Genomic DNA, 19,975 nt, shown 5'->3' with positions numbered 1-19,975 from the left:
ATAAATAGGAGCTGTACACCAGGTTTCCTGGAGGCACATAATATCAAAACTACTAACATCGGACAAACCTGGTAGGCCTTGTTTATTCATTAGCCCACCTGCATTCCACAATGCAATTTTGTGACCTCCAACCAGACCGTGGCAAAACACACTAGTGGGTGGTAAATCTTGAAGGACGGCTCTCTGGTATAACTGGACTGCTTTGATATTAGGTGATGGCGTTCGAGCCATTAATCTATTATCATCACAATTGATATCATTTGGTAGACTGTATAGCGTGATCGCAACAACTTGAAGGGCAGGGGGGGGTTGTGACTTATGATTTGTCATCCTTAAGAGAGTTTATACCCACCTCAGCATCTCACAAGACACCTACATATAGAAATCATTTTGGTCCCTATGACCGAATCCCAATGTGATCCGGATAGACATCCTCCCTAGAGGCATTTGCGATCACTCCCCCAAGGAGCTCCATTTTGGTGGCCCACAGAATGCCCCATGTGACGCCGGAACATGTGGTTCTCACAGGACAAGGACTGTGCTGACATCCTTGCCAGTGCATTACAAGCATACTTTGAAGGGCAATAATGGCTCAGTTGAATCAGCAGGCATCCTCTGGGCTGCCAGGAAAGTCACAATGCATGGGATTGCAAAGAGTTAGAGTGGTGAGGGAGGAAAAAAGCAACCAACAGATAATGACAAACCTGGATATCTAGGCCACTATCCTGGAACAACAGTATGTCAACAATCCTAATAAGATCACACAACGTCAATTGGATCTGGTCCGGTCCACCCATTAACAAACAGCCCTTGAAGAAGCAGACAGTGCTGGAGGGCCTCTACCCAGCAGGTGTACAAGTTTGGAGAAAAGTCTGGTAAAGTCCTCTAGTGGTTAGCCAACAGGGTCACAGCTGCTTAAATAATACCTAGTCTCTTGGACTCTGCCGGGGTCCTTCGTGTCAACTATCACAACAGCAGCGACATCCGTTGAGTAATACAGAGAGCTGAATGCGGTGTCCAGGCCAACACCTTGAGCATAGTCAACATCCCTTGAGTGATATATAATTTCCACGACTATCACACAGCGAACAGATGGCTCTTGACAACCCCTTACCATAGGGGAGATCCAGGAAGCTATATCAAGGCAGCCCTCCATGAAAACTCCTGGGCGGTACAGCGATCCGCTAGAGTACTGAAAGTTCTGAGATTTTGTCTCGCACCACCTTCTCACCCTATATATAGACGCAGCTCAGAGGGGCTGGGTCCTAACGGAGTTATGCACAGCCACCATCGGGTGATCCAAAAGCCTGGACTACCCTCACCTCACTGAAGCTTCTATCGCCTTCATCTCCCTCATTAACCCAGAAACAAAGATCTTGTTGAAAATCATTACCACTAGACTCCAACAGGTTACCTCTAGCATGGTTCACCCAGTGTGGATTTATGCCCAACGAGGCACTCTCCACTGTACACACTGACTGCTGGTCTCACTGGTCCAAGTCCACAAGATACCAGACTATTGCACGCTCTTGCTTCTTGATTTCGAGAACGCCTTAAATTCAACGCCTTAAATTCTGTGGACATGGATGTTGTGAAGACTACGGACCTGGATGGGCTTTGGTGGTCCCTGAATAGGCTTTGGTCCCTGAATACGTAGCTAGATTGACCTCCTATATTCCCAGACCATGGCACAGAGTGCCGATCACTGGGATACTCTCTGATCCCTTTCTTAAAGCAGAAGGACCCACCCTCGCCACCCCTTTTATTTGCCCTCACCATCAAACTCCTCACCCACCTAGTGCATGATGATGCTGAGCTGGGATGGCTCAGTGAATGACAGAATTGCACTTTATGCTGATGACGTTCTTCTGTACCCAGCTGACCACAAACAGGTCAGTGATGCCTTCGCATCTTAGAGCTGCACGAAGAGGCCTACAAGGGAACCAGACTAAATCTGCTAGTGTCAGTCCACAGCGATGCTGCGATGACACACTGGCAAGTCTCTATACCTGTGAAAATACTGAGCCTCAAATATTTGGGGATTCATAACTCTCTTGTCCCCAAATTGACCTGGATGCTCAACAACCCACCTCTCCTCACTAAAGCAAGACAAGACCTGCAGTGCTGGGCTCAACTTCCGCTTAACGTCTTGGGTCACATGTCCCTTTTTAGGTTTTGCTTGGCAATGCGTACGAAGTACGCATGCGCTAGCAAAATCTTATGTCTTGCAGTGGGGAACAGGGACTCGCCCCCTACTCGCCCCCTGCTCCCATTGGCTAGCTCCATAAATGGAGGCTAGCCATTGGGAGCCGGATCTGTCCGTCAAGGCCGGACCAGATTCGGGGGCGTTCCCGACATTTTTTCCCTCTCCGCCTCTGCGATGTCGTCATCACGGCGGTGGGCGGAGTTTCGTTTTTTTAAAATTTTGTTTGTTTTTCCCATTACGCGGCCGACCGCCGCTGGAGGAAGTCGAGGTGAGTGCTGCCGTTCCCTCCCCGTGTGTCCGTTCCGCCCCCCCCCTCCCCGTGTGTCCGTTCCGCCCCCCCCTCCCCGTGTGTCCGTTCCGCCCCCCCTCCCCGTGTGAAAGTGGTTGCCTCACCCGCCTAGCCGTGCGTCCGTGTGCAGCTCAGGTCGCAGTTTTTACAGTGCCCGCCCCTCAGGCGTTCTCTTGACCCAGATGGCAGCGCTCCCTGCTCGGCCCTCATCAGCGCTCGCTCCTTACAACATGCCACCGGGCTCTTTCTTCCTGCTTCCAGAGTCTCTGTCCTCCACTAGTTGCTTTAATTTGCCCTTCACGTAATTCATGGGCCCTGGGGTGTTCCCTTTTCCCCTTCAATCGTATTGTGTCCAGGATCCGTTCACAGCCCCCTCGGTGCCCCTTCCTCGTGTCTTTCTGGGTCCTCGCTTCCCTGCCCTCGCTCATGTGGTGTCGGTGCCCCCTCCTCGTGTCTTTCTGGGTCCTCGCTTCCCTGCCCTCGCTCATGTGGTGTCGGTGCCCCTTCCTCGTGTCTTTCTGGGTCCTCGCTTCCCTGCCCTCGCTCATGTGGTGTTGTGTACCTGTCTCCCGCTCCCACCTCCGCAGTACAGGGTCCAGGCACACTTCACCACACTTACCCGGGCTCTGCTGTCTGGCACTGCAGCCGGCGGTTCGTCTCCCCTTCCAGCGTGTTGGTCTCCGCTCGTCTTTTCTCCGCCGCCGTGTCACTCAGGGACCCTGGGCCACTCGGTTGTCCTCTTTCCAGGTATGAGGTTTCTCAGTCATTGACGCTGCTGATTTGCCTTGGGTTTGATGGCCAGGGGCAGGGAGGGCAGCGGGGACGGGGCAGCAGGGGAGAGCGGCGGAGGAGATGGGGGGGGGGAGGGGGTTGGGGGGGGCTGCGAGGGGCATGAGGGGGTCTTAACTCATTCAGAAACTCGAGCAGGCATCAATACTGTTAATCTAACTCATGTTATTGTTCTTAACATCAGGTTATTGTAAGTTGTTATAGCTTCTGATGTTTAAACTCCTTTCGATGAATTTGTGTTCCTCGCACTATGACCATACGCTTTACACTTAGGTACTTTGTAAAAATAACTTTCTCTTATTTGCTCCTCACTTTTGACATTCAAAAGAAAGAAAAAGTAAGTAAGGAAATACCACTCATGAAAGCTTAGTCCTTTGTGACATAATAAGAGATATATTTATTTTCATCTCAGCACCAGGGTGAAAATGTTGATTAAGTGCATTTCTTTTCTCTTTTTGCGGCCGTCCAAAAAAGAAGTCTTTTCAGGCGGGTTTTGGAGCAACTCTTGCTAATACGGATTATGCTACGAATAATTAGTCTATTACCGTATTTTCATGTTAGTTACTAAAAATATATCGGGCATGTTTTATAGAATCACGTTGGGTTGTGCCATGCGTGCTTCAGAAATAGAACAGGAAGTTCATGGCTGGCATATGTTCAACACCCTGCGATGTCAGTCACACTGGTGCGCGAGCGCGCGCCTTTTCAGTCTGACACGACGTCATATGTGCCTGGGGAGTGGGAGGGGGCGGGCGGGTGCACAGCGTTCTTTTAGAGAGCTGAGGCCTGCTGTACGAATATTGCGTCTCTCTGTTAGAGCACTGAGCGTTCCTGTCGCTGAAAAAGCCACAAATATTGCAAGTGAGGCGGACAGCTCCCCACCACCTGTGCAGGACTCTATCCACAGAGCCATATCCGCATGTAAATTCAAGTTACACGAGCAATTGGCTCAATGTGCACGTAAAAGCTGTTTGAGAAATTTAATTGTGCAGTCACAAATCATTTTAGTCATGGCCAAGATTATGCCACAATGGTGTAGTATATTGTGAGTACATTGCTCTCCAAGGCCACTTTTATACCTACTGGGCAAAAGGACCCATATCATATGTAAGAATAGAAGTAAAATTTGTTCGGATCCTGCTGAAGACGTTTGTGGTGTGCCATGTGTATGTTATCTTAACTTTAGCCTGGTAATCCATGGTCCTATGCCCGGCCTATACAAAGTTTCCTTGTTTCCTGGGAAACAAGGAAAAAATGCAATTGGCTCGTTGGGATCCCGGCATCCGAGGTTGGCCCTGTCGGTAGAAACGTGACATTTTTAGGCAGACGGGGACAGTTTGCCTCTGTGATGTCTAAGTTGATTCCTAGATATTACAAGTGAACAGGGAAGGCCATTTTGAGTAAATGTGCTGGACACTGGCATTTAAGACTCCCCCAACTACATGATAAATCCTAGCTTCTCTCTGTCTTTCTCACTCTAGCTCTCTCTCTCTCTGTCTTACTCTCTATAGCTCCCTCTCTATATGTCTTGCTCTTTCTAGCTCCCTCTCTCTGTGTCTTGCTCCGTCTAGCTCCCTCTCTCTGTGTCTTGCTCCGTCTAGCTCCCTCTAGCTCCTTCTCTCTCCGTCTTAATCCCTCTAGCTGTCTTACTCCCTCTAGCTCCTTCTCTCTCCGTCTTAATCCCTCTAGCTCCCTCTCTGTCTTGCTCCCTCTAGCTCCCTTGCTCCCTTTAGCTCCCTCTCTCTCTGTCTTGCTCGCCCTAGCTCCCTCTAGCTCCTTCTCTCTCTATCTTACTCCACCTCCCTCTCTGTCTAGCTCCCTCTCTCTCTGTTTTACTCCCTCTAGCTCCCTCTGTCTCCTTCTCTCTCTGTCTTACTCTCTCTAGCTCCTTCTCTCTCCGTCTTAATCCCTCTAGCTCCCTCTCTCTGTCTTGCTCCCTCTAGCTCCCTCTCTCCCTTGCTCCCCCTCTCTCTGTCTTGCTCGCTCTAGCTCCCTCTAGCTCCTTCTCTCTCTCTTACTCCCTCTAGCTCCCTCTCTCTGTCTAGCTCCTTCTCTCTCTGTCTTACTCTCTCTAGCTCCTTCTCTCTCTGTCTTACTCCCTCTAGCTCTCTCTCTCTCTCTCTCTGTGTATGTATAGCTCTGTGTACATATACCTGTGTGTGTGTGTATAAGTGCAAATGCAATAAGTCTCACAATTTCGAAAAATAAAGCTATTTACTACTAAACAACAACACCATTTATTTATCTGTTTACTCAAAAAAAACATAGATGGAAATTTTAACATTTACAATGCCAATAGCTCTAACATTGTCAAAGGCAAAACCATTGCATTGTAAATGCTTGTTAAGATGGTTATCACAAAATATTCAACCAGGGGGTCCTAGGGAAAATATTTAAAGATCAAACAGTATTGTCCCCAAACTAAACCTTACATAACACAAGGGAAACCATTGGTTTGTGAAAAATAAACTTAGGCAACAACAGACTAAACTGATTAGGTTAAAGGAGTCCTTTTAAAGAGGACGAAATCCCACAACCCACCAAGGTGGCATGATTCATCATCTGAGATCTCCTCTTGGCTGAAAACCCTAGTGCAACCAAGGGCTATAAGTTTCTCAACAGTAGAAGGGAGCTCACAGATGTTTTATTGAGTAGCCGAAGACGGAATCCACTATGATCCCAGAATGAGGAGCTGAAATTCTTGTTTCAAGGGGTGATGGTTGCAGTGCATGTGACTTGGTGTGTATGAAAAAGTGATGTTAAAATTGACTACCAGGATACTAAACAAATTTAAAAGTCCTTATTCTAGTGTCAAAACTAAAACAGTGCGTGTACAGTTTCAACAAATAGCTGTAAAAAGTCCATAAGGATGACAGGTCTACATGTTTCAGCCTATGGATACTCTGATCCAGGCTTTCATCAGGACATTCAGAATGGAATCGCTATTGCAAGATAGTGCTCTCAATGTGCAAAAATAGGTAGTCTCAATGGAAAGTGGTTGGTTCAATACAACCTACGATCACCTCTGAATCCTGAATATGGTTGATTGTCACAGGAATATTGGACACATCCCATAAAAACAAAAAGTATGTTTTACTAAATAATCCTAAAAACAAACAGCAGACTGTTGTTGTCAAAGAAACGTCATCTTAGCATTTCTATGATGATAATGTTGGATACTCTGTAAATTTATCATGTACCTGTAAGTGTATATACTACAGAAAAGTATATTAGAAAGGAATTGATGCACTTACCAGTCTTTATGCGGGAGTGCTTCTCACCTCACCTGGCATCCGCTCAGGGAATGAGGCACCGCTCTGTATTGGAGGTATAAACGTATGAAGAGTTTTTATTGGGGGGGATGCATGAGAATATAGAGATCACACTATACGAGGACACTGGCATAGCCAGCTGTAAATATGTACCAGTAAAGTTGCATAATTTTCATACTTTGTTTTTTAGGAAGGTGTCCAATCTTCCTGTCACAATCAACCATATTCAGGATTCAAAGGCGATCGTAGGTTATATTGAACCAACCACTTTCTATTGAGACTCTACCTATTTTTGCACATTGAGCGCACTATTTTGCAGTAGTGATTCCATTCTTAAGCCTGGATCAGAGTATCCATAGGCTGAAACATGTAGACCTGCCATCCTTATGGACTTTTTACAGTTATATGTTTCAACTGTACACGCACTGTTTTAGTTTTGACACTAGGATAGAGTCTATTAAAATTGTTTAGTATCCTAGTAGTCAATTTTAACATCACTTTCATACACGCCAAGTCACATGCACTGCAACCATCATCCCTTGAAACAAGAATTTCAGCTCCTCATTCTGGGATCATAGTGGATTCCATCTTCGGCTACTCAATAAAAACATCTGTGAGCTCCCTTCTACTGTTGAGAAGGTTGTAGCCCTTGGTTGCACTAGGGTTTGCAGCCAAGAGAAGATCCGAGATGATGAAGCATGCCACCTTGGTGGGTGATGGGATTTCGTCCTCTTTAAAAGGTTCTCGGATGCTAACTGTACATTTTTCAAAACTTACCAATGGTTAAGGAACCTCACCTCAGTGGTCCGTGCCTTCCTGTGGGCTAGTCTGCAGCCTCACTTTGCCTGGACCAAGTGCCGGCTGCAAGTGAGATATGACGGACCTTCAGATATACTACAGAGCACTAAACTTCTGGTGATCAATGACTGGCTGACCGGGGAGGGAAAATCCCTCATATCTAACTAAACTTGCCTTAATAAACCTGGTTACGGTACTACTTTACAGAGACTGCAGCAATAATCATCTTCATGAAGTGACTCAAGAAGTTTTCCATACTTGGAGAGTGGCGATATGATCCATGGGATAGCATAACATACTTATCCAACAGCCCTGCTGTGGCAGGACCGTTGTCTCTACCATGTCTCCAGCTAATGTGACATTTAGGAAGGATACCACATTAAAGGCCTGATTAGGAATACGTCAGTACCCGTGGTGGCAAGCCAGCCACCACACTGCAGGTTTACTCCTGAAGTATTGAGTGAGGCGGTCAGCTCGACCGCTCCGCGAGGATCCGGAGCAGCATTGCGGACAGGGGCAGCAATATGCAAGCCTTCACTTGCCTGTCCACTACCCATTTCATGACTTTAAGCCTGCCATGAAAAGGGCGGTGGAGAGGAAACCGTGAAGGAAGGTACAGGTGGCGATCTGAAAGCAGCGGTCTGCATGTTAGGCTCTTCTATGAGCCTATAAGCAGCCGCCATCAGACTGCCACAGAACCACTTGCCAGACCAGGATTCGACTTCTAACCTCGCAGGCAGTTGCACCACAGCTTTGGAAGTCCGACAGCACACTGCCACCCCCAATGTAGGACCGACAAAGTTGGAATCAGGCCCTAGGTCCTTTTAGCACCATCAGGGACAATATGCCCTTTCTAAAACTCAATTCAATAAATACCTGAAGATCAGGCAGTCACTCGCTGTGTAGGATGGATTTATAGCTCTCGCGAACCATAGTCCGATGGAAGCGCACCTATTGATGGGTGCGCTGACAATGGGAGGGGTGTCACACATCTACTGTACCAAAATAAACGTTGCCCCTGATGCATTTGCCCGTTTGATGAAGAAGCAGTAGGCCTGAATAAGCTCCATGCAAGATGGTAATTTGCAGGTGGCCCATCCAGTCCCTGTGAAATATTAATCTATAGGCCTCGTTCAATTGAATTACCTTCTTTGTACATACATTACAACCTTAAAATTGTGGCAGAATGGGAAATCACACATGAACACTTGCTTTGAGTGCCCTTTCCCAGATGCAGACTGTTTCTATATGAAGTGGCTGTGTTCCCCAATCTGGGAATACTGGACACGCATACCACATTCCTTATCCTGGGATACACACGCTGACACTAAAGGAGGCTCTGCTGGGGTCTTGGACCATCTTGGTAATACTAGAGAAGAACGGTACCATATTGGAATGGCCACAGGGGAAGTGAAAAGGACCCTGCCTGCAAATAGAAAGTGGCTATGGTGGCAGAGTGGAGGAAAGGAATGGATTGGGGCGCAGTACAAGAGAACCCAGTATATATGAGGCACATAGATGCCCCAATACATTTGAATATATACGGGGGATGTGGCTGAATCATTAAGACCTGCGGGCCACTGCACTAAAGGTATTGTCCGTAGGTCTCTCCAAAATGTCGTGTGTAATTGGGCAGTGAGGGTGTATTTGATGTATTCTTGTACCACACTTCTGAAATCAATAAAATTGGTTATATAAAAAAAAACTGGAAATAATCACCAATTTTGGTCAGACAGCTGGACAACAATGCAAGTTATAAACATCAGTCAGTATGGGGCATGAATATCCTTAAAGTACAGAAATCGATTCAGTTACGCAAGTTTAATGAGGGTTACAAAACTGAAACAGATTACTTGTTATAAATTAAAGGTACTTTATACAGCTTGGGCACGTAGCAGAGACAAATCCCATCTCTTTCACAAGCACTCCAGGCATTGTGCAACACTATTGAGTACTCTAGTAGTAGGATAGCACACCACTTGGGATAATGCACAATAATGAAACCGATAACATAGCACAAGATGGTACAAAACAGCGTATTGAAGACTAGCACACTGGCTTTCCAGAATTGTAACAGCTAACTCGGATTTTGTTATGCTCTGATGTGGTCATGGGATTCTTTCAGAGTCGAGCAAGCCCATGGAAAATAGCTAAAAAAACAAGCACTGGCGTTGCTAATAGGTCTCGCATTAGGAAAGTTTATGTCATTTACAATACCAATAGGTTTAACTTCCCTAATGCGAGACCTATTGGCAACGCCAGTGCTTGTTTTCTTCCCTAATAAACCTGATTTGCTTCCGCGACGTTTTGATTCTAGTCTCTCCACTACACTTTTTGGCATCCGGACCGCAAATGATGAAATACTCAGGGTTTCAAAAATGAAAGGTGAAGGATTGTGTGCCGTCCAATTTACCCAACACGGCAGCTTGTTACCCGTTGACGTTCCTGCACGAGCAAAGCAACCACGTGCAGTGTTGTGCATCTCTGTACTATCAAGCAGGAAGCCTCAGCAGCATGCCAGTCGGACACTTAAAGAACTCATCTGCCTCACAGGATGTGTCCGGGCACTTCCAATGTAGCGGACAGCACAAGTGCAACATAAACCATATTTTTTAGGTTTCGACCTGGCGAAGGCACACAGTGCCCCGCCCAGGGCGAAATCTTTTGAGTTACAGTATGGATGTTCGGACAGCCTCTGTTTCCCATTGGCTAGCTCCATAAATGGACGCTAGCCATTGGCAAACAGAGGCGTCCGTCATCCCGCGAGGCGACTCGTGGGCGTTCCTAGGATGTTTTTCTCATCCTGCCCCTTCTGACGACGTCATGCGGCTGTGGGCGTGTGTTTTTTAGGTTTCGTCCTGGCCGTTGGCAACTGCGTAGCAGTTGCCCCGCCCACGGCGAAACCTCATGATTCTACAGCTCCATAAATGGAGTCTAGCCATTGGGAGACAGAGGCTGCCAATCACGCTTTCTCCAGAAAACGCGATTCGGGGGCGTTTCTGGGACTTTTTTTAAGTCCCGCCCCTTTGTCCCGGGCCGCGCTGTCATTGGCTGCCGGCCCGGGACACCTCCGTGATGTCATCCCCGGGCCGCGCTGTGATTGGCTGGCCGGCCCGGGACACCCCCCTGACGTCATTCCCGGGCCGCGCTGTGATTGGCTGCCGGCCCGGGACCTGACTTGTTTTTCAGGGTCTTGAAGACCGCGTGAAGAACAGATTCAAAACGGGGCTTTGAGAGCCCTGCCTCCTATTTTTACTTCATCTACCCTGAATTTCCCCTGGCATTTTAGCACCATAAAGAGGCTGTCTGTGCAGGTTGGGGTGTGCAGAGTCTGCTTGCAAGCGCACGGGGCTAACGCTGTGATATCATCAGGGGCAGTTGCTGTGTGTTGTCACGTCTACTACCTCTAGCATTTTGGTCTGTTGATGTCCGTGTGAGTAAGATTACAATCCGCATCTGCATGATGGCCGGTGTCTTTCGTGACGTCGGTGTGGGTCCCAGCACCAGTTTCCTTTTGGAGTGCTCTTAGCCACGGGTGAATTCCACCACAAGTCTCCACCTGTAACAGAGCTGGGGACCACGTGGCTTGTGATTGAAGGGGTTCCAATCCAATTTGGACACTGCTAGCTCCTTCTCTGTATTCTAGAGCAGCAGTGGAAGCCTTGGATGCGCCATTTTGCTCTTTATATGTGTGACGAGTGGCGGGCCTGCGGCACACTTTGCTGGCTTTTATCTGTGGACTGATTTCTACCTCGTTCAGCTTGCACGGCCTACTCTGCTTTGGCTTATGATTCCATATGCTGGGCGCACTGGGGTTCAGCTAATGTGCTGTTAAACCATGTTTTATTTCCTCTTCTTATGAGAAGAAATTGTGGTACGTGAATTTATGACTTAAAAAAAAATCTTAACATTTTTAAACTGTTACATTGTAAACAAACAAATGTTCCTTTTGTCTTTTACCTTCTTTCTTCTAGATCCATTTTTCGCCCTGACCTCTTTTCATATATTATTTTATCTAAATAGCACTCCTATCTGTTCCGAGATAAGATAAAGGGGGGGTTCTTTATCTACAGAGTGTACGCCAGGCTGTATAACAATTACTGCCTTCCTGCTCACTTAATCAAACAGAACCTTTTGTTAATTGTGTGTTGCGCTGGTGTCTAACTCTCGCTTTTATTGAGCAGCTTAAAAATACGAAGTAATTCAACTCGGAGGTTCACACCATGTGGAGGTCATTCTCAGGGAAATAGAGTTTATCCAAAACTAGAAGACAGACTTTCGAGACCCAACTGCACAAGCCACTATCTTTTTTTTTGCAGCACGTTTATTGCATACATTTGCAGTTGAGGTTTTGACAGGAATACATTTGCTGTGCTCCCAAGGCACTGGATTTCTTTTCTCAGTTATATTTTTATAAGGAAAAAGTTTGATTTCACACAGTAAAGCAGAACACGTTGTGTGCCAAGGAAGCAAGTTGCAGTTAGGCATTCATTTTGCTGCAACGTGAGTTTGCTCCATTTTATAAATCCCATTCTGCGCTGTTACCAGGTTACTTCTATGATTTTAATATAGCTCCAAAGATTGCATCATTGGCAGGAAATTGGTGTTTCTACTTAAATAAAGGGTGATTCGAATTCAACTCTTGTGTAAGTTAAGACCGGTTGAAACTACAGGGTCTAATCCAAATATCAGACACTTCCTTCTCTTTGTGCATCTTTCCAAACCTATCTTCTCGACAAGTATTCTTTACCCCAGGCATAGCTCGTGGTTATAAAGCAATTTATTTGCCCGCTGGTTTAATAATTTAGTTGCCCACTGTACGTGCAGTCGCTTATTTGATACATTGTAAAAATAGTTTTACAGTTTTATTGTGCACTGGCCACAATAAAAAAAATGCCTTCACAACAGCAATCTCCAGCGGCATCGAGCTGGCTGCTGTTGCGAAGCATCATTTTCGTCCTGCCTTTATAAAACAATTTAAGATATATTTGTTGAGGTTGCCTGGACCCTGTTCCCTTCCCCCTGCACGGGGATTCCTCGCGTGCGTAACCATAGTAACCGCGCTCACGTGCCCGCACATTGATGCCTTGCAATGTTCACTCTGACCAACAGAGGTTATTCTAATCCCCTTCTTCTCATTTTAATTTAGCAGCGCGCATTGCTTCGGTAATTAAAGTGACCTCATCCACTACGGAGTTCCATCTTAATTGTTAACAGGCTAATGTCTGTCTCAACTTGTCTCTATTTCCTCCTCGCTAATGCTGGTCTGTGTATCTGCGAAGCAGCCTAGCAGCAGCATATTAGTGTTACTGAGATGCTGCTGCAAATCCCATCAGAGTGACGACTAAATTTATGGATAATATTTTGAAACTTTAAATACAATGTTATAGGGCAAATATGTTAAAATCAGGCTTATCACGGTTCCCCCACAGTCAGAAAGTCGGAGATGCGAGTGCAGCCTATTAACGCCAAGCGGGATCACGACTTAACGAACTGGTCTCAAGAGAAAATTCTCGGGTTACTCGAATGTTTCATTTCATGACACTCTCTGTCTAGCCCTCTTTTCTCCATTCCTGCCTCTCCTCTGTTGCACCCATCGCTCTCTCTCCACCTCTCGCCCCACGCCCCCGCCTCTTCGCCTTGCCTGACTCCCACATGCCAATGCTGAGTGACAAAGCCGGATCGGGTGAAGTTGTGCGAGTCCCCCGGGCGCGGCGCTCCCTCCCCGGGTGCCGGAGGAGACCCCCCAGGCTCCCGTGGGCCCCTCCCGCAGGACTGGGGCTCCCCGTTATTGGTGCTGATGGGCTGCGGTGTGCGCAGCTGGAGGAATTCTAAAATGCACCCTTCCTTAGGAGTTCGACCCGGCGGATTCCCACAGGTGGCACTGGGAGGGGAGGGGGTGGGAGGCTAAGACTACCGCTCCCACGGGAAAATGCTTTTTACAAGTATGTGAGGGATTTGGCATACAGCCCTAAAGAGTATGGGGGTGTTAATAATGGAATAGGACTGTGGGGCTTATTTGTATATGCCTAGGATGTGGCTGTGTTTTGTTGGAGTCACTGGGCTTTGATGTCTGGACTGGACGTGGGATGGGGCTTTGTAAGATCTGATTAGGTTTTCACTCGGCGGGAAGGGGGGGGGGCGTGGGGTCTATCAAGGGTCTCATAACAGGGGGCATGAGGGGGGGGGGGGGGTGCCCATACTGGACTTTCCACGGTCTCACAAAATAAATAAAAATAAAATAAAAAATCTGTTCAGGGTCTCCGATGGAGGGGTAGGAAGGGGGGGGGGGGGTTCTTACATGGTTCAGTCCAGGATCAAAGAAGGTGGGGTCGTAGCTGGGAGTCTCAGACGGACCTGTTCATGGTTTCCCCTTAAAAGCAGATAAAGGCGATCTCCCACGGAGCTGTCCAATGTTTCACTCCCAGGAGGGGAGAGGGCGCGGATCTGCCGGAAGTGATGTTAAGAGGCATATATAAGAGATTATCCGTCAGTAATAAACATGACACCGAAGCCTATTTTACATGCAAGTTTGTGCTCGCCTTTAGGAAGTGGTAGTCTCATCCCCAGAGTCTACAAACATTTAGAATGGATATTTTGATGGAAGCAAGGGCTGCTCCATTTCTGTTCGATGACACCAGGTTTTACACTTGCTGTGGCTACAACCCTGAGGCGCCAGTGGTATTACCGTGGAAAGTCACGCAAAACAGGTCAGGCTTTGAAAACCGTCACTGTGACAGCCTCAAATGTAAAACCCCAGGCGGGACAAGGTGTGGAACCACACCCCCACAGAGAGGCTGGTGCCACACCTCTATAGCAGGACTGCCTTCTTTCCGTCATTAGGGGCATCGTATCCAGTCCTCATCCTTTATGTCATCACCTAATGCATTATGGGTATTGTAGTCTTGCTTCCATTGAACTAATTAGACTAAAACACCTGAAAACCATGACTGCTCCAGTGTGTGTATGTGACTGCTCCAGTGTGTGTGTGTGTGTATGTGACTGCTCCAGTGTGTGTGTATGTGACTGCTCCAGTGTGTGTGTGTGTGTGTATGTGACTGCTCCAGAGTGTGTGTGTGACTGCTCCAGTGTGTGTGTGTGTGTGTGTGTGTGTGACTGCTCCAGTGTGTGTATGTGTGTGTGTGACTGCTCCAGAATGTGTGCGTGTGTGACAGCTCCTGTGTGTGTGTGTGTGTGTGTGTGTGTGTGTATGTGAGTATGTGACTGATCCCGAGTGTGTGTGTGTGTGTGACTACTCCAGTGTGTGTATGTGACTGCTCCAGAGTGTGTGTGTGTGTGCATGTTACTGCTCCAGAGTGTGTGTGTGTGTGTGTGTGACTGCTCCAGGGTGTATGTGTATGTGACTGCTCCAGGGTGTATGTGTATGTGACTGCTCCAGAGTGTGTGTATGTATGTGACTGCTCCAAAGTGTGTGTGTATGTGACTGCTCCAGAGTGTGAGTGTGTGACTGCTCCAGTGGGTGGGTGTGTGTATGTGACTGCTCTGGGTGGGTGTGTGTGGGGCTCTGGGTGGGTGTGTGTGTGTGTGTGTGGCTCTGGGTGTGTGTGGCTGGCTCTGGGTGTGTGGTAGTAATTGCTGTCTGCTGAGCTCGTCCGTAGGGTACAATAGGTCTCACATTTGCGAGAGATTAAGCTATTGGCAATGTAAATGACAATGCCATTTATTTATCGGTTTTCAAAACCAACACATAAATACAAATTTTGTCATTTACAATGCCAATAGCTCTTACTTTTCCAAAGGCGAAACCGTTGCATTGTAAATGCTTTTTTTTTTTTTGGCCGCCTTTCATTTTGTCATTTGCCCCGACCTCTGGTGAGTGCTTGCTGCTGTCCTGCCTTCCTCCGTGTCTCCCCTCCCGCCGTCCCCCCTCCCGCTCTCTGTGTGCCCGTCCCCCCTCCCGCTCTCCGTGTGCCCGTCCCTGCTCCGATTCTTTGTTGAAAATGAATTTTGGAGCTTTCGTCAGACGTCTTATAAAAAGCAGTGGATGGCCATACAAACATGTTAACCGGATTTCACTATACTCTCTTAATGTTATGTTTATTGCCCAATAGTTAGGCGCTTTGGTGCAGTTGCATCAGTAGTGACTAGAGGTCACACACCAGCACAAGAGAAGTGTGCGAGGCAGCAGTACAACGCTCTGCGAATATATGTCACGATCGCAGCAGTAACACCGGACACTGCTCCTAGAGGTCCCTTTTACCCAACGTTGGCTTTGAGTGTACAAGTCTGCTACACAACAAGCTGCTCCTGGAGGTCCCGTCACCAGCGCTATGCACAGGACTGCAACACCACACGCTTCTCCTAGAGGTCCCCTCACCGGCTCCAGCGCTGTGTATTATTTATTTATCCAATTTTATATAGCGCGGACTTTACCCATGTCAGAGCGCTTTACAACATAGCCAAGTATGTTACTAGAGGAGATTTACAAAGTTACAGGATACAAACAGAATAGTTGAAGAAATGACATAAAATAAGAGGTGGCACTCACAACTGAAACACCACACACTGCTCATAGAAGCCCCCTTCACGGGCTCCAGCGCTGTGTACAAGAATTAAACTCCACACGCTGCTCCTATAGGCCTCCTTCACGGGCTCCAGCGCTATGTACAAGACTGCAACACTACACGCTGCTCCTAGAGGTCCCCATAACTGGCTTCGGCGCTGTGCACAAGAATGAAACACCACGCGCTGCTCCTAGAGGTCCCCATAACTGGCTTCAGCGCTATGTACAGGACATCAATACCACATGCTGCTCCTAGAACCCCCATAACTGGCTTCAGCGCTATGTACAAGAATGAAACACCACACGCTGCTCCTAAAGTTCCCCATAACTGGCTTCAGTGCTATGTACAAGACTGCAACATCACACACTGCCCCTAGAGGTCCCCATAACTGGCTTCTGCACTATGTACAAGAATGAAACACCACACGCTGCTCCCAGAGGTCCCCTCCCCGTCGCTATATACAAGACTGCAACACCACACGCTGCCCCAAGAGGTCCCCATAACTGGCTTCAGCGCTATATACAAGACTGCAACACCACATGCTGCTCCTAGAGACCCCATAACTGGCTTCGGCGCTATGTACAAGACTGCTACACACACGCTGCTCCTAGAGGTCCTGTCACCAGCGCTATGTACAAGACTGCAACAACACACACTGCTCCTAGGTCCCCTCACCAGCTTCAGCGCTATATACAAGACTGCAACACCACTTGCTGCTCCCAGAGGTCCCCATAACTGGCTTCAGAGCTATTTACAAGAATGAAACACCACACACTGCTACTAGAGGCCTCCTTCACCGGCTGCAGCGCTATGTACAAGAATGAAACACCACACGCTGCTCCTAGAGGTCCCCATAACTGGCTTCAGTGCTATGTGCAAGAATGAAACACCACACACTGCGCCTAGAGGTCCCCTCACCTGCTTCAGCGCTGTGTACAAGAATGAAACACCACACGCTGCTCCTAGAGGTCCCCATAACTGGCTTCAGCGCTATGTACAGGACGGCAACACCACACGCTGCTCCTAGAGGCCCCCATAACTGGCTTCAGCGCTATGTACAAGAATTAAACCCCACACGCTGCTCCTAGAGGTCCCCATAACTGGCTTCAGCGCTATGTACAGGACGGCAACACCACACGCTGCTCCTAGAGGCCCCCAAAACTGGCTTCAGTGCTATGTACATGAATGAAACACCACACGCTGCTCCTAGAGGTCCCCTCCCCGGCTCCAGTGCTACATACAAGACTGCAACACCATACGCTGCTCCTCGAGGCCCCCTTCACCGGCTTCATCGCTATGTACAAGAATGAAACACCACACGCTGCCCCTAGAGGTCCCCATAACTGGCTTCAGCGCTATGTACAAGAATGAAACACCACACGCTGCCCCTAGAGGTCCCCATGACCGGCTTCAGTGCTGTGCACAAGACTGCTACACCAGACGCTGTTCCTAGAGGTCCCGTCACCAGTGCTATGTACAAGACTCCAGCGCTATGTACAAGAATGAAACACCACACGCTGCTCCTAGAGACCCCCATAACTGGCTTTGGCGCTGTGCACAAGACTGCAACACCACATGCTGCTCCTAGAGGTCCCCATAACTGGCTTCAGAGCTATGTACAAGACGACAACACCACACACTGCTCCTAGAGGCCCGCTTCACCGGTTCAGCGCTATGTACAAAACTGCTACACCACACGCTGCTCCTAGCTAGAGGTCCCCTCACCGGCTTCAGCACTGCTTACAAGAATGAAACACCACACGCTGCTCCCAGAGGTCCTCATAACTGGCTTCAGTGCTATGTACAAGACTGTGCTAGAGTGCATAGGGGGTGCAGAGGGCATAGGGGGTGCAGAGTGCACAGGGAGTGCAGAGTGCACAGGGAGTGCAGAGTGCATAGGGAGTGCAGAGTGCATAGGGAGTGCAGAGTGCATAGGGAGTGCAGAGTGCATAGGGAGTGCATAGGGAGTGCAGAGTGCATAGGGAGTGCAGAGTGCATAGGGAGTGCAGAGTGCATAGGGAGTGCAGAGTGCATAGTGAGTGCAGAGTGCATAGGGAGTGCAGAGTGCATGCAGAGTGCAGAGTGCAGAGAGCATAGGGAGTGCAGAGTGCATAGGGAGTGCAGAGTGCATAGGGAGTGCAGAGAGCATGCAGAGTGCAGAGTGAGTAGGGAGTGCTAGAGTGCAGAGTGCATAGGGCGTGCAGAGTGCATAGGGAGTGCAGAGTGCATAGGGAGTGCAGAGTGCATAGGGAGTGCAGAGTGCATAGGGAGTGCAGAGTGCATAGGGAGTGCATAGGGAGTGCAGAGTGCATAGGGAGTGCAGAGTGCATAGGGAGTGCAGAGTGCATAGGGAGTGCAGAGTGCATAGGGAGTGCAGAGTGCATGCAGAGTGCAGAGTGCATGCAGAGTGCATGCAGAGTGCAGAGTGAGTGCAGAGTGCATAGGGAGTGCAGAGTGCATAGGGAGTGCAGAGTGCATAGGGAGTGCAGAGTGCATAGGGAGTGCAGAGTGCATAGGGAGTGCAGAGTGCATAGGGAGTGCAGAGTGCATAGGGAGTGCAGAGTGCATAGGGAGTGCAGAGTGCATAGGGAGTGCAGAGTGCATAGGGAGTGCAGAGTGCATAGGGAGTGCAGAGTGCGTAGGGAGTGCAGAGTGCGTAGGGAGTGCAGAGTGAGTAGGGAGTGCAGAGTGAGTAGGGAGTGCAGAGTGAGTAGGGAGTGCAGAGTGAGTAGGGAGTGCAGAGTGAGTAGGGAGTGCAGAGTGAGTAGGGAGTGCAGAGTGAGTAGGGAGTGCAGAGTGAGTAGGGAGTGCAGAGTGAGTAGGGAGTGCTAGAGAGTGCAGAGTGAGTAGGGAGTGCTAGAGAGTGCAGAGTGAGTAGGGAGTTCTAGGGAGTGCTAGAGAGTGCAGAGTGAGTAGAGAGTGCAGAGTGACTGCAGAGATTAAGCTAATGGCAATGTAAATGGCAATGCCATTTATTTATCTGTTTTCAAAACCAACACATAAATACAAATTTTGTCATTTACAATGCCAATAACTCTAACTTTTCCAAAGGCAAAACCATTGCATTGTAAATGCTTGTTTTACTAATGTACCGGACACGAAAACATAACATTACAAAAGTGCGACATTAACAAAACAAGGAAGAAAGCAACCAAAGGGAAGGGAAAGAGTAACACCAGAACGAAGGATAGGAGAAATGTCAGATGGGTGGATCATACATAGACATTTAAACAAGCGCCAAAGAAAGCAGGAAACAATTAAAAACAAGGGGGATTGCCTGTTGTGAGCAGAGCCTGGTGGGGGGCGGGAATGCGAGCGAGGGGAGGAGAATGGAGGGGGAGGCAAGACAGAGGCAAGGAGTGTGGCAAATGGCCGGAGGGAAGCCGGAGAGACATGGGAGAAGCTGCTAATTAGGGGAGGAGAAGTCGCAGAGCGCACGCTGGGCGAAGCCCTTTGATGTGCTGTGCGGCCGTGAATGCGCGTGCTTGTTTGCTCACGTGATTCACGTGAACTTAATGAAAACAGCACGAACGAAACCCTTGGTTTCACGAGTTTTTTGAGCACTTGAATTCTCGCTCCCTCAATGCGCTTGCGCGCATTGATAGGTCACGAGACCTAAAAAGGGGGCATCAGAAATGGGGTGTTGGTCAGAATCCTACCGAGTCTAGTGGAAATCTACTTAAGATTCAAGGCCATATTGTTCAGCCGGACTGAGGAATACCAGATATGTTTTTAAATTCCTATGCAGTCAAAGCAGTGGAGGTGCATGGACCACACTATGTGCCTACAAGGACAGGAAGGTCTGTACAGGCAAGGCGCTAAAGCAGTGTCAAATCAAGGATCGTTTTGCTTCCACATTCATGCGGTTCAAATGGCATTAATGGTTTACCAATTCAGAATTTTTTTATGTGTCGCTTTGTGATTTTGATGAGAAAGGTTTGGATAGTCACTGCTTCAGAACAGATGTGCTATCTGAGAAAGCAGCAATAGGAATGCTTCGGTCCGCAACATCATGGAAAAGGTAGAATGTTGTTAGTCAATTGGTTTTCAACACCGTTTCCGGACAGTTAAGAAATACAGCACAGAAGAACCTACT

The 19,975-nt window shown here is 48.2% G+C and overlaps 1 long non-coding RNA gene across 2 annotated transcripts in view; it reads right to left on the bottom strand.

The window, feature by feature from the left end:
• LOC144791394 (uncharacterized) overlaps positions 1 to 19,975 on the bottom strand; it is a 107,190-nt gene that overhangs the window by 17,703 nt on the left and 69,512 nt on the right. The gene's annotated exons all lie outside the window — the stretch shown is intronic.

This window comes from Lissotriton helveticus, chromosome 11 (assembly GCF_964261635.1).
Source record: "Lissotriton helveticus chromosome 11, aLisHel1.1, whole genome shotgun sequence".
Taxonomy (NCBI): Eukaryota; Metazoa; Chordata; class Amphibia; order Caudata; family Salamandridae; genus Lissotriton; species Lissotriton helveticus.
This window is presented reverse-complemented; position numbering and strand designations above follow the sequence as displayed.